Source organism: Rhincodon typus, chromosome 11 (genome assembly GCF_021869965.1).
Source record: "Rhincodon typus isolate 14 chromosome 11, sRhiTyp1.1, whole genome shotgun sequence".
Taxonomy (NCBI): Eukaryota; Metazoa; Chordata; class Chondrichthyes; order Orectolobiformes; family Rhincodontidae; genus Rhincodon; species Rhincodon typus.
In genome coordinates, this window is record NC_063342.1 from 55,149,465 (window position 1) to 55,162,274 (window position 12,810).

Below are 12,810 nucleotides of genomic sequence, written 5' to 3' on the forward strand. Positions count from 1 at the left end.
CTAAACTCGATCAAGTATAGATACAGAGTCTTCAACGCTTTTCATATGACAAGGCCTTCATCTCCAGGATCATTTTTATAAACCGCCTGTGGACCTCCTTCGACACCAGCATATCCTTCCTTACATACCGGGCCAAAACTACTCACAATATTCCAAATGCTGTCTGACGATAGCCTAATACAGCCTCAGGAGTACAAGTCTGCTCTTGTATTCTAGTCCTCTTGAAAGGAATGCTAGCATCGCATTTACCTCCCTGACTGTCAACTGAACCTGCATATTAATCTTAAGAGAATTCTGAACTAGGACTCCCAAGTCCCTTTCTGCTTCAGGTTTCTGAAGCCTTTCCACATTTAGAAAATAGTTTACATCTCTATTCTTCTCACAAAGTGCATAACGTCACATTTTATTCCATTTGCCATTTCTTTGCCCACTCTCCCAGCAGCGCCATTGCTTCCTCAACACTATCTGTCCCTCTGCCTATCTTTCTGTCATCTGCAAATTGAGCATCTGCAAATGCCCTCAGTTCCTTTGTCCAGGTTGTTATATATAACGTGAATAGGTGTGGTCCCAGCACTGATCTCTGCAGAAGTCTACTAGTCACTGGCTCCCATGCTGAAAAAGACCCCTTTATTCTTACACTCTATCTTCTGCCAGACAGCCAATCTTCTATCCATCATATCCATGTACCTTGCCCCTAACACCATAGGCTCTTATCTTGTTTAGTTTCCTTATTAGGAAATGGCATGCTGTGAAACTGGCTTTTTCTTCATTCAATAAATGCAAGATCTGATCTGGTAATGTTTGCATTAGACACTGATGAGAAAAAGGACAGAATTATACTTCATAGCGTTCATCTTCTGATTTTAACTGAAGAGTCAACGCACCAACTATCACACATTTTCTAAAATATTGCACGAATCAGTTCAGACTTTGCAAAAACCGAAAGAACCATGGATGCTGTAAATCAGAAACAAAAACAAAAATTGCTGGAAAAGCTCACTAGGTGTAGCAGCATCTGTGATGAGAAATCAGAGTTAATGTATCAGGTCTGGTTATCCTTCCTCAGTTCTGTTTTTGTTTAGATTTTGCAAAACATTGTCTTACACTTGGTTTTGTGAGGAAATGGTTTCATGGCTCTGGTACATATGCAGACAGCAAAGAACAAAGAACAAAGAACAAAGAACAAAGAAAATTACAGCACAGGAACAGGTCCTTTGGCCCTCCAAGCCTGCGCTGATCCAGATCCTCTATCTAAACCTGTCGCCTACTTTTCAAGGATCTGTATCCCTCTGTTCCCTGCCCATTCATGTATCTGTCTAGATACATCTTAAATGACGCTATCGTGCCCGCCTCTACCACCTCCGCTGGCAACGTGTTCCAGGCACCCACCACCCTCTGCATAAAGAACTTTCTACGCATATCTCCCTTAAACTTTTCCTCTCTCACCTTGAAATCCATGTACCTTGCCCCTAACGCCATAGGCTCTTATCTTGTTTAGTTTCCTTATTAGGAAATGGCATGCTGTTAAAGTGGCTTTTTCTTCATTCAATAAATACAAGATCTGATCTGGTAATGTTTTCATTAGACCCCTAGTAATTGAGTCCCCCACTCTGGGGAAAAAAGCTTCTTGCCTTCCACCCTGTCTATACTTCTCATGATTTTGTAGACCTCAATCAGGTCCTCCCTCAACCTCCGTCTTTCTAATGTAAATAATCCTAATCTACTCAACCTCTCTTCATAGCTAGCGCCCTCCATACCAGGCAACATCCTGGTGAACCTCCTCTGCACCCTCTCTAAAACATCCACATCCTTTTGGTAATGTGGCGACCAGAGTTGTATGCAGTATTCCAAATGTGGTCGAACTAAAGTCCTATACAACTGTAACATGACCTGCCAACTCTTGTCCTCAATACCCCATCCGATGAATGAAAGCATGCCGTATGCCTTCTTGACCACTATCGACCTACGTTGCCACCTTCAGGGTACAATGGACCTGAACATCCAGATCTCTCTGTGCATCAGTTTTCCCCAGGGCTTTTCCATTTACCATATATTTCGCTCTTGAATTGGGTCTTCCAAAATGCATCACCTCGCATTTGCCTGGATTGAACTCCATCTGCCATTTCTCTGCCCAACTCTCCAATCTATCTATATTCTGCTGCATTCTCCGACAGTCCCCTTCACTATCTGCTACTCCACCAATCTTAGTGTTATCTGCAAACTTGCTAATCAGACCATCTATACCTTCCTCCAGATCATTTATGTATATGCCAGCAGAATGGAGACCAACAGCAAGACTATCTGTTGTTAGCAGTGCTTCTACGGTGATGAGGGCATTGATTCAAGCATACAGAGGTGCACGTATGTGAGAATGATGGCATGAAAGCCCAAGCACGAGGCCATGGTACGAAACAAAAACAAGTCAGTGTGGCCAGATGAGTTGGGAGCTGAGAAGGTTTCAGCTAAGATGCTGTCATAGAATGCCTGCAGAGTAGGAAGCATTTGGCCCAGTGAGTGCACATTGACACACCAAAATGCATCCCACGCAGATCCACCCTTCTACCCTTTGCCCAAATCCTGCATTTCTCACTGCTAATCCACCTATCTTGAACATCCCTATAGTATGGCCAGTCTACCTAACCTGCACATCTTTGGGTGCTTATCTTTAGATCCAAATGTAGCTGGGGCTCAGTCAGGCCCACGTGGAGCTGAAGAGGTGGAAGGCAGCTGCCAGCTTCATGCCATTGATAGCTCCATACTGTTTGAAAATTGGTGTCTATTGAAGCACAGGAACATTTGTTGTTAGCAGCTCAGCTGGGAGTTCGGGCACAAAATGCCCATGGGACTCAGTGGCAGCTCAGTGCAGCTGTCCTGGTTGTCTATTCCATGGAGCTGGAGACGGAATCTCTCAGTAAACTCGAGCGAAGCTGTCTACTCAGTGTCACTAGAAAGCTGGGTTCATGCTGCTGTTTTGATGCTAAAGGGTAACCTTATAAAGCCAGTTAAAGACAGTCACAGGCGAAGGGATTGAGCAGCTGGGAGGACAGTAATTGTTGGCAGCAATGTGATGGAGGATCTGGGATTACACCCATGTTTAGATGCTGGAGAGTAGCTTGGGCAACACAGTGGGGTGCACCTAAAAAGTAGATGAGATCTACTGGAAACATAAACCAAGGAGGCAGAATCTTGCAGAAGATCAAAACAAGGTTTGGAATGGTGTGCTTTTTGGTGAGAATTTTTGTGTACCTGTGGTACATAGGTGGAGTAGAGGCACTGTTGTCCAGGGAGCCATCTAGCTCATTAAAGCACAGAAGCTGAACTCCCTGTTGAGGAAAACAGAATTATAATTTTGAGATTCACAACAATCACAGATATCTGACTGGATTGTTGAGAAAATTCCTGGGATCTGTTTTAGCTATGTCTGTGACATGGTGTGAACTTTGTGGTTTGTGCTCAGCTGCAGTTTGCTTGTTAATTCACATTTACCACAAGTCAATTCTGAATGTTCAAGTATAAGATAGGAGTCTTTTTTGGTTTATTAACTCATATTTCATAAAACTTATTTTTGTGATTTTATTTCTTTCACTTTTCTTCTGCTTCAGAACAAAGGATCTAATTCGAGACCTGTAACCTAACACATTTTGGGGTTCTTGTCTGTGATCATAACAATTTAAATGGTATTAAGAATAATTAAGGATAATTAAATATGACTTTGTAATAAGTTGGTTGTCACCCTAAGACAGCAAATCATTCCAGCAATAATGTCATCGGATGTTGAAATCAATGAATTTAGTTCCTGCGCATAATTGTATAAGAAACCTTACAATGTAGCAAAATTCACAGGATAGCACAGCAGTTTCTTCAGTTACTAGTTCATTGCACAAATTCTATTGCTGTGGTTTCCTAAATTCTCACTAGATTTTCTGCAAATACAATTTATATATAAAAACAAACAAACAAACAAACAAACAAACAAATCTCTGGCTGTGTATGATAACACTATTTCTGAATTGCTATCATTGACTTCTAAAACTGAAACCCAGTGTGGAAAATTAATTGCCCCATCTCCAATAGTAATCTTCTCAGTTGTCTAGTGCAGCACTGCATTGGATGAAAGTTAACGACAGTGAAATCGGTCTTGGTTCACTGTGCAAAGTAGGTAATAGTGACTATTCACTTATTTTTAACCCTGTTGAAACTGGCCAGCATTCACCGGTGATCATCATTATCAACAACAATTTATTATGTTAAAGGCCATAAAAATATAAACGGTCCCAAGGTCCTCCACACGTATACTATAAAATAAAATTTGACATTGTAAATACAAAAGGAGACACTACAACATTTGATGAAAAGTTTGCTCAAACACATTAACTTTAAGGACTGTCCTAAAGCAAAAAAGTGGGATAGAGTGTTTTGAAGGCCTTAGGGAGGAAATTCAGGAGGTTGATTCGTGCACTGTCAGCTGACGTGAAACTTCACACTTTGCTTCCAAATGATGTTGCTGAGAGGCAGCAGGTAGAGGAGATATAGGAAGTGGCTAGGTGTAGATCTTTAAGCACACCAAAGGTAATGGTTTGAGAGTGAGTGCAGTCCTGCTCAGCTTAATGACAGTGAAGGAGAGGTGGTGGAGATGAATGGTGTGATCAAAAGCTGCAGGCAGGTCAAAAAGGAAAGTTTACCTTCACCGTAAGTTCAGAGAGGACGTGAGAGGAGTTGAAAAAGAACTAGAGTAAGGTCTGAGCTTAGACCGAGGACAGAGGGAATCAATAGAGGAAGTTTGGTCAGGTGGGCTAGTGGAAGGGCTGCCCCCAGGAGACAATTTGATCAGAATGTTGCAATTTTATGGATAAAGATGGCCATGAGTATCTTGTCGTTATTATTGGAGGTGAGGGTGGAGTGGACAGAAGACAGGGTTTTAAGCAGACTGTATTGGTGAAAAGAAAGCTGGGATTACCTTTGCATTCCAAGATCATCATAGAACATAGAACTGTACAGCACAGGAATGGGCCCTTCAGCCCACGATGTTGAGTTGAACATGAAGCCAAATTAAATTAATCCCTTCTGCCTGCCCTTGGGGTCCATGTCCCTCCATTTCTTGCATATTCTTGTGCTTATCAAAAAGTTCCTTAAATGCCCCTATCATATCTGTCTCCATTACCACCCCTGGCAGTGTGTTCCAGCCTCCTATCAATGTCTGTGTAAAAAACTGGTCCCTTATATCTCCTTTGAACTTTTCCCCTCGCACCTTAAATGCATGACCCCTCGTAGTAGACAATTCAACTCTGGGAAAAAGATTCTGACCGTCAACCCTATCTACTCATCTCACTATTGTATAGACTTCTATGAAGTCTTCCCTCAGCCTCCGCCGCACCAGAGAAAACAACCCGAGTTTTTCTAGCCTCTCCTTATAGCTCATACCCTCTAATCCAGGTAGCATTCTGATAAATCTCTTCTGCACCCTCTCCCAAACCACCACATCCTTCTTGTAATGTAGTAACTGGAATTGAACACAATACTGCAAGTGTGGCCTAACCAAAGTCTTATAAAGCTGCTCACTGAAGACAAAATGCATTTCTCACATTCCACCGAGTTCTGTACAAGTTGCAGTTGAGCGTTAGATGCCCAGAGGAAATTCCCAACATTGAACCAACTTAGACTAGCTTAGAGGGCTGGAAAAGGACCTGGTTACCTGATGTACTGGCGACTGCATTGAACCAGTGATGTCAACAACTCCCAAGCAGACTGATATTTTTCCACTTCTGGGTCAGATCATTCAGAACAGGGGCATCTCATGTCAGGAGCTATATGTCCACTTCAGTGAAAGGGCAATCTGTCCTAGTATTCACACTAATAACAGCCTACACTTGGCCACAAGCCTTTTGGATGCAACTGGAACACATTCGACTCATTTGCATTTCGTTCCTCATGGGTTTGCGGTGGCGCTCACTAATGTTTTACAGTATCTTGTATATAGTCAATGTGCTCACAGAATGCAATAAGGCACATTGAACAATCAGCATTGCAGCAGAATGCAAGGATAGGAATAGTCCGTAGAGTTGTCAACATATTTCAAAACTGAGATGTACTTGGGCAAAAACAAATTGGATCAAACTTACTGCACTGGGCTACATAACTCCATTTTCCTTCTCTGTTGGCAGGAGTCACCATATCAGGTACAGATTTGACTGATTACAATCTCTGATACGTTTTGCTTTTTAAATGAAGTAGTAAAACCAAGCAGGATATAGTTGAAACCTCAGTTAATTGCTCCTAGTCATCAGGAATTCTGAATAGGAGACATATCGTGAAACATGTTTGTTAAACAATTTCTGCTCTAAGCTCCTCCCTGCAACAAAGTGGCCCAGGAATTGTTATAATCACTTATTTATTTCCATTGAACAGCCATCAACAAATCTTCAAACTGGCATCACTTAATGACATCCTCCAAATTCCATACGTGGAATGCTTGGTGCAGGGATAGCAGTGTATCATAACTGGTCACAACATTCTAAATGTGGCCTGAAACCTCCAGGAACTGATGATTAGTTTCCAGGAGACTGCTACAAACAAATCTGGAGAACACTTGTTTGAAATAAAAAAAAAGTATTTATCACCCCTTCCTTTTATTTTCTCGACCTTTGTTTGTTAGCTATAAAAATATTGGAGAATTGAAAAAAAATGCTGTTGAATGACAGTAAATCATCATCCAAGTCTTCTGCTTCCCATTTGGCTTGGGAAGATGGTGTAGAGTGAGAACATAATGACCAATTAATGAGAAAGATGTTGATTTAGCTCAGTTGATTGAACAACTGGCTAATGATTTAGAGTGACGCTGACAGTGTGCATTTAATTCCCATGTCAGCTGAGGCTACCATAATGGATTATCTTTCTCAACCTCACCACTCACCTGAGGTGTGGTGAGCCCCTGGTTAAACCACCACCAGTCATCACTTTCTGTTAAGAGAGCAGCCCTATCGACTGGTAAGACTATGGTGGCTTTACCTTTTACTCAGATGTAGTGTAGGGGACAACCTCCAGGAATGCATCCAAGAATAGTTAGTAACTCCTGTGTAATGATATGTCATCAGTCCTGGCAAGTCAAATCCCACTACTATCTTGTAAGTGGTATTTCACCTCTTCCCTGCAGTGAGAGAAGGAAATAAGCTGAATGCACAGTTCCTGAGCACCTGTGGGCTGGTCACTTACAAATCCTCCTGGATAAAGAGGGAAGAGTGTAGCAGAATATTCCAAAAGTTACAGGGAATAAATAACACTAAATGTAATGTAAAATATTTCCTGTTGAAAACAAGAGTAAAAATTCTGTGATACACTGTTCATCTTCCTTCACTAAAGGTAGTTAGAGCCAAAAGATAAGGGATCGGCTGTTTCATCTCAAGGAGAGGTCTGAGCAAAAATATGGATTTGTTTAAAAGAAAGTCTCAACACCTTGACAAAGTGATTCCCACTTGTAAGGCAAAATAAGGTTTTATTTCCCGACTGATAGTACAATATACAGGGTTCACATTTACAATAGAGGAAATGGTGGAAATATATAACAAAATAATCGAAGAGAAAGACAGGTTCATGTTTCAGATTAGACATTTCGTCAGATTGACTGGTTGTGTGGTTCCAACATTTTTCGTTCTTCATTCTGAATTCCAGCATTCGCTGTGTGGAGGTTTTGTGTCTATTCTGCAGACAGGCTGGCTTCTACACCTCCCCCACCATTTAGGAAAAAGAAAGACAGCTATCAGCACGTGTCTGAGATGTTTGGCCTGGACAGCAATAAGATGGATGTGAGTTGTTTCTTCTCACACGCTTAGGCCTATTTATCTAATCCCAGTGAGCATTTCAGATCACTGAGATAGAGCAGTTAGCTACATGCTTTGTGACCCAGCTCAGGTAGGTTACAAACTCGCCCAATAGTGAAGAGCATAACATTAGTCATCAAATGTTGTCAGAAATGCTATGAAGTGACAAGGATTCTCTACAAATTACAACTCATTCAGTTCAGTCACCACTGATACTATCAGCAATTCTGGGTTTTAAACAAGTTTATTATCTGCAGTTCTGATCTTCAACAAGCTAACCAGCTTCAGCAGCTGGAAGAAATCTTTAATTGTCAGGGACGGATAAATATCAAAGTAATTTTTGGAAAAAAAACATTTATTTTCCTCTTAAATTGAAGCATTTGACAAAGATAAGCCTACTCAAAACCCCCATCAGCCCAAGCATACAAAGAAAAATGTCCAATCTTGTCCATATTGTCTTCACTGCATCCAGACCATGATTACAGGAAGGACAGAAAAATCTGGTGGCAGATCTAATGTACCACTGAATTAAAGGTCTTCGAAATGGTCTTTCGGGAAATCAGAATCAATAAAGTTCAGCTCAGAAACTCCTGCTGAATAATGTTGAATTTTCTACAGAGGTTCATCATCAAACCCCATACATGAAACATCATTTCTTGGATCAATGCAACTTAACAACAAGTAGGTGAATACAGTGAGTAGCCACAATGACGCTATTGCACAGTTGTATTGCAGCTACCAGTCTATTATCAGTAACACTTGGAACATTAATGTGAGCAGACAGCATCAAGCTCGACTGACCCATTCACACAACTTTGTTCTCTAGCCTCTGACAGCAAATGAGATTTCTAATAGGCAGATCGATTGGCACTTTTCTCATATCAGGCAGGTTAGTATTCCAGCAGAACGTTTTTCAAACTTACGGTTTGAAACATTAAGTTTGTTGCATCAGATACAATTCTGTTGCTTGTGTTTAACATAAAGCCAAGCGGCGCATTGTTTATTTTTCAATGTTGCTTCAGACTGAGTGCAAAAGGCCAACTGGCACTGATTCAACAGCATTCAGAAGACTCATCTCATATCTCAGTGCAAAATATTTTATATCCAGTCAACTGCTGCTAGACTTTATTTAATATCACTTTACTCATGAAACAGTAAAATTGGAAAGAATGCAATGCCTGTAACAGGCTTAGATCCCTTCTCTACATTTCACTCTTCATAGATTGATTATAAAGCCAATTACTTGATTTATTATTTAATATTTGAGCAGGGTATTTATTTTTAATACCTCATCCGAGCTTCCCAAATCCTGTCACAGCTGCTTGGTATATAGAAATGAGCTCACTAGTTCTTGAATGTCCAATCTGGGCTTGCTATCATATCATTGTTATATCATTGTGATATAGTTATACTACTATGACTACCAAGTGCATTTATGTAGCACCCATAACTTACTAAACATCTGAAATCACATAGGAGTTATGAATCAAGATTTGATCACAGAACACATACTGAGATAATAGGTCAAATAATCGAAAGCTTGATTAAAGAAGTAGGTTTTAAAGAGTGTCTTAAAGGAAGAAAGGGAGGAGCAAGTGTATACTGCTTTAGGAAGGAAATTCCAGAGCTTTGGACCATAGGAGTTGAATGCACAGCTACAAATGGTGGAACAATTAAAACTGGGCATACTAAACTCACCAGAACTACAGCATGCAGATATCAGAGGGTGCTGGAGTCTACACAGCCACAAAAGCAAGTGGCTTTGAAAGCAAGCATGAGATTTTTAAATTCAAGGATTTGCTCAATCAGGAGTCAAGAAATGATGGCCATGCAGAAAGGTGACAGGCAATTGGGAAATTGTGCAATACAGGGAGCACAATTTTGGAGATTTCCAGTTGCAGGAAGTTAGTCTCGTATGCATTGGTGCAATCATGTCCAAAGATAGCAAAGGAATGGATAGGAGTTTCAGCAGCAGTTGAACTGAGGCAAAGACAATGTCAAACAATGTTATGATGTCTTCCGTCCCAAACTCAGGACCAGAGATTCCTGGCAACCACCATCTTGAAAGCACAGCCATGCACCAGGCCAAGTGCTCCAAGTCCACAGCAATGCCAGTGTCCATATCATTCAGTGGCTGTGAAAATGCAGTCCACAGAGTCTTAAACTGATGCTCTGATGGCATCACTTTAATTCTGACCATAATAGTTTGTGGAAGTTAAATTCAATTAATGGATCTGGAATATAAAGCTGCCCTCACTAAAAGTAACCATGACAACCACCATCAATTATTGTCAAAAGAAATGTGGTTCATTACTGCCCTTCAGTGAAGGAAATCTGCCACGCCTATATGGGAGTCCTGACCGAAGGCAACCTAGTTGACTCTTAGCTGTCCCCTGAGATGGTCTAGCAAGCCACACAGTTCATGGGCAATTATGGATGGGTAGTAAATGCCAGCCTTACCAAAGATGCCCATAACTCTCGAATGAACAGCCAAAAAAGATGGAAATAGCTGATCTTGGCGATGGCCCACATATGAGGTCAGAAGTTCAGCTCACGGTTAAACTTGGCACGAAGATTACAAAGAGACTGGTGCAACCTCAGACAACAGCAGTGAGATCAATGGAGTTATTAATTTGGAAATGGATTTGTAGCTTGATTGATGATTTAGATGCAACACAGGGAATCAAGGGAGAAGATGGTGAGACAGGGGTGCCTGTGGTAAGCGTGTACGTGGAAACAGACACTTAGTTTTCAAATGATGCCACTGTCGGACAGCATGGAGATGAGAATTAGGAGGGGGTCAAGGATGGATCCTCGGCAGATACCTGAGATCACTGTGCAGAAGTGAAAAAAAGAAGCATTTCCAATATATCTCAGTTTATGACTGAAAAGAAATTGGAGTTATGTAACACAGGTGAGGGCTTCTTGCATTTGTTGATAGAGGTGGGGCTGGAGGAGATGGGAAAGGATGTTCAAGTAGGTAGTTTTTCATAAAGAAATGAAGTTGGGGATTATTTTTTCAATTCAGGATAACTCTGGAATAGTGAGTGATTTTGACAGATGAGAATGAGGCCTGAGCAAACTGTTACATTATCCAGCTGAATCTGATGCTGAATGGCTAATTGGTCACTAGATCCATTCAAATCCACGTCTCTCAGACCTTAAGGGAGTGAGAATAATGTTTTTAACAGGGTGGTCAGCCAGGGTCTGAGCAAGTTATAGTTTTAATAGGATCATAAGCAATTAAAAGGAAGAAATCAGGGTATGCTTGATCAGATTGATAGGGTGAATGAATGGCATAGAGATTTTGATCTTGAAATTGCAGTTGTAAGTAGTAGAGAGCTTCTCCCAGGGAAGGGCACCAAAGGCAGAATGGTTGCTGGGTGGAAGTGGATGAGTTTGAAGAGACAAAGAAGTAATAAAGAAACAGTTAAATGTGCCATTGACAAAATGTAATTGACATTAATCTATTACTGCTCTTCATAATTTCAGCAGTAACAAAATCACCTTATGTCTACCAAAAACGTATTTAAAAACTTTTTTGTTGTGCATTACTACTATTATTTTGGTGGAAGTGATAAAAATCCAAGGGCATGCAATAATCAACTTGAATTTATACAGAGTGTAATGCATGCTTCAGGGAGTTGACCGAAAGCCGGGTTAAATCAAGTTCTCTGTCTAGAATTACACTGCAGCTCCAGCACTGCCACAAAGCAAAATTGTTTCATTCATAAGGGTTGCCAAATGAAATACATGACAATTATGTCTCAAACCTCTCTTTGAATTTCCTCCAGTAAAATGAACCACCCTCTAGTTAGTTTGAAATAGAATCAGACAAGAAGATTCAATAGAGAGGGAGAAAAGTGTGCAGCTTTATTTATGATAATGGCCTTACTCACAAATTAACTTCAGCTCAGAGTGAAATGATGATCAATGCTGAACTATTACCTTATAAGATCCAATTCATAAAATTTAATATTTCCAATCACTGTACTCATTTAAGCAAACAACTGTCATGCGTTTAGAAGTCTAACCCCTTGTCAGAGCAGTCACCTTTGAAGCATCTGCAAAATATTTCAAAATCAAGTTCTTAACCTCATTTTCAAAATCCTGCACAGCTTCACCTTTCCTATCCATAATGTTTTTTAGCCCTCTCGATCTCCAAGAAATCTTTCTCCTACAAATGGGCTACTCAGCATTTCTGATTTTTCTCATTGGTGGGTGTGCCTTGACATTCCCAGCGCATGAGTTCTGGAACTCCCTCTCCTAACCATCTCGGCTACTTGTTTTTCCTTTCAGACTCTGGTTAAAATTTACCGCTTCAGCCTAAGTGTTTGGCAACCTGGCCTTCTATCTCCTTAGAATTGGTGGCAATTTTTGTCAAATTATACTCCTGTGAAGAAGCCTGGGCAACTTACAATATAGAAGATGTTGTATAACTGTATTTTGTTGTTACGCTGAGCTCACTTTTTCAGCCTTGACATGAACAGAGCAACCACAGGAAGCTTTCAGTTAGTGGTACATAAGCCTCCTTACACAATGACATCTATCACATTTAACCCCAAGAGGAAAAATTCAAATTGGCTAGAATTGGCAACAAAGCAATTTCTGCAGCAAAAGCAGACAACAACAAGAACAGATATCTCAGGGGAACATGTCTGGAAGAGATTACAGAGAAAGAGAGGGCTGAAGCCAAGGAGGATTTGAAAAGAAGAAAGAGAATTTTAATATCAAGACTTTGTTTAACAGGCAGCCAATGTAAATTAACAAGCACGGGGCCGATTGGTGATTAGGACTCGTGACAAGATAAAGGCACGAACAGCAGGCATTTGGAGGACATCAGATTTCTGAAGGGTAGAAAATGGGAAACCGTTCAGGAGTGGTTTTGAATGGTCAAATCTGGAGTTAGCGCAAACAGGAAGGGAGGTTTTAGCAGCAAATGAAGAAGCTGCAGAGTTGAATGGTGTTAAGTAGATGTCAATCTGCAATCTTAGTG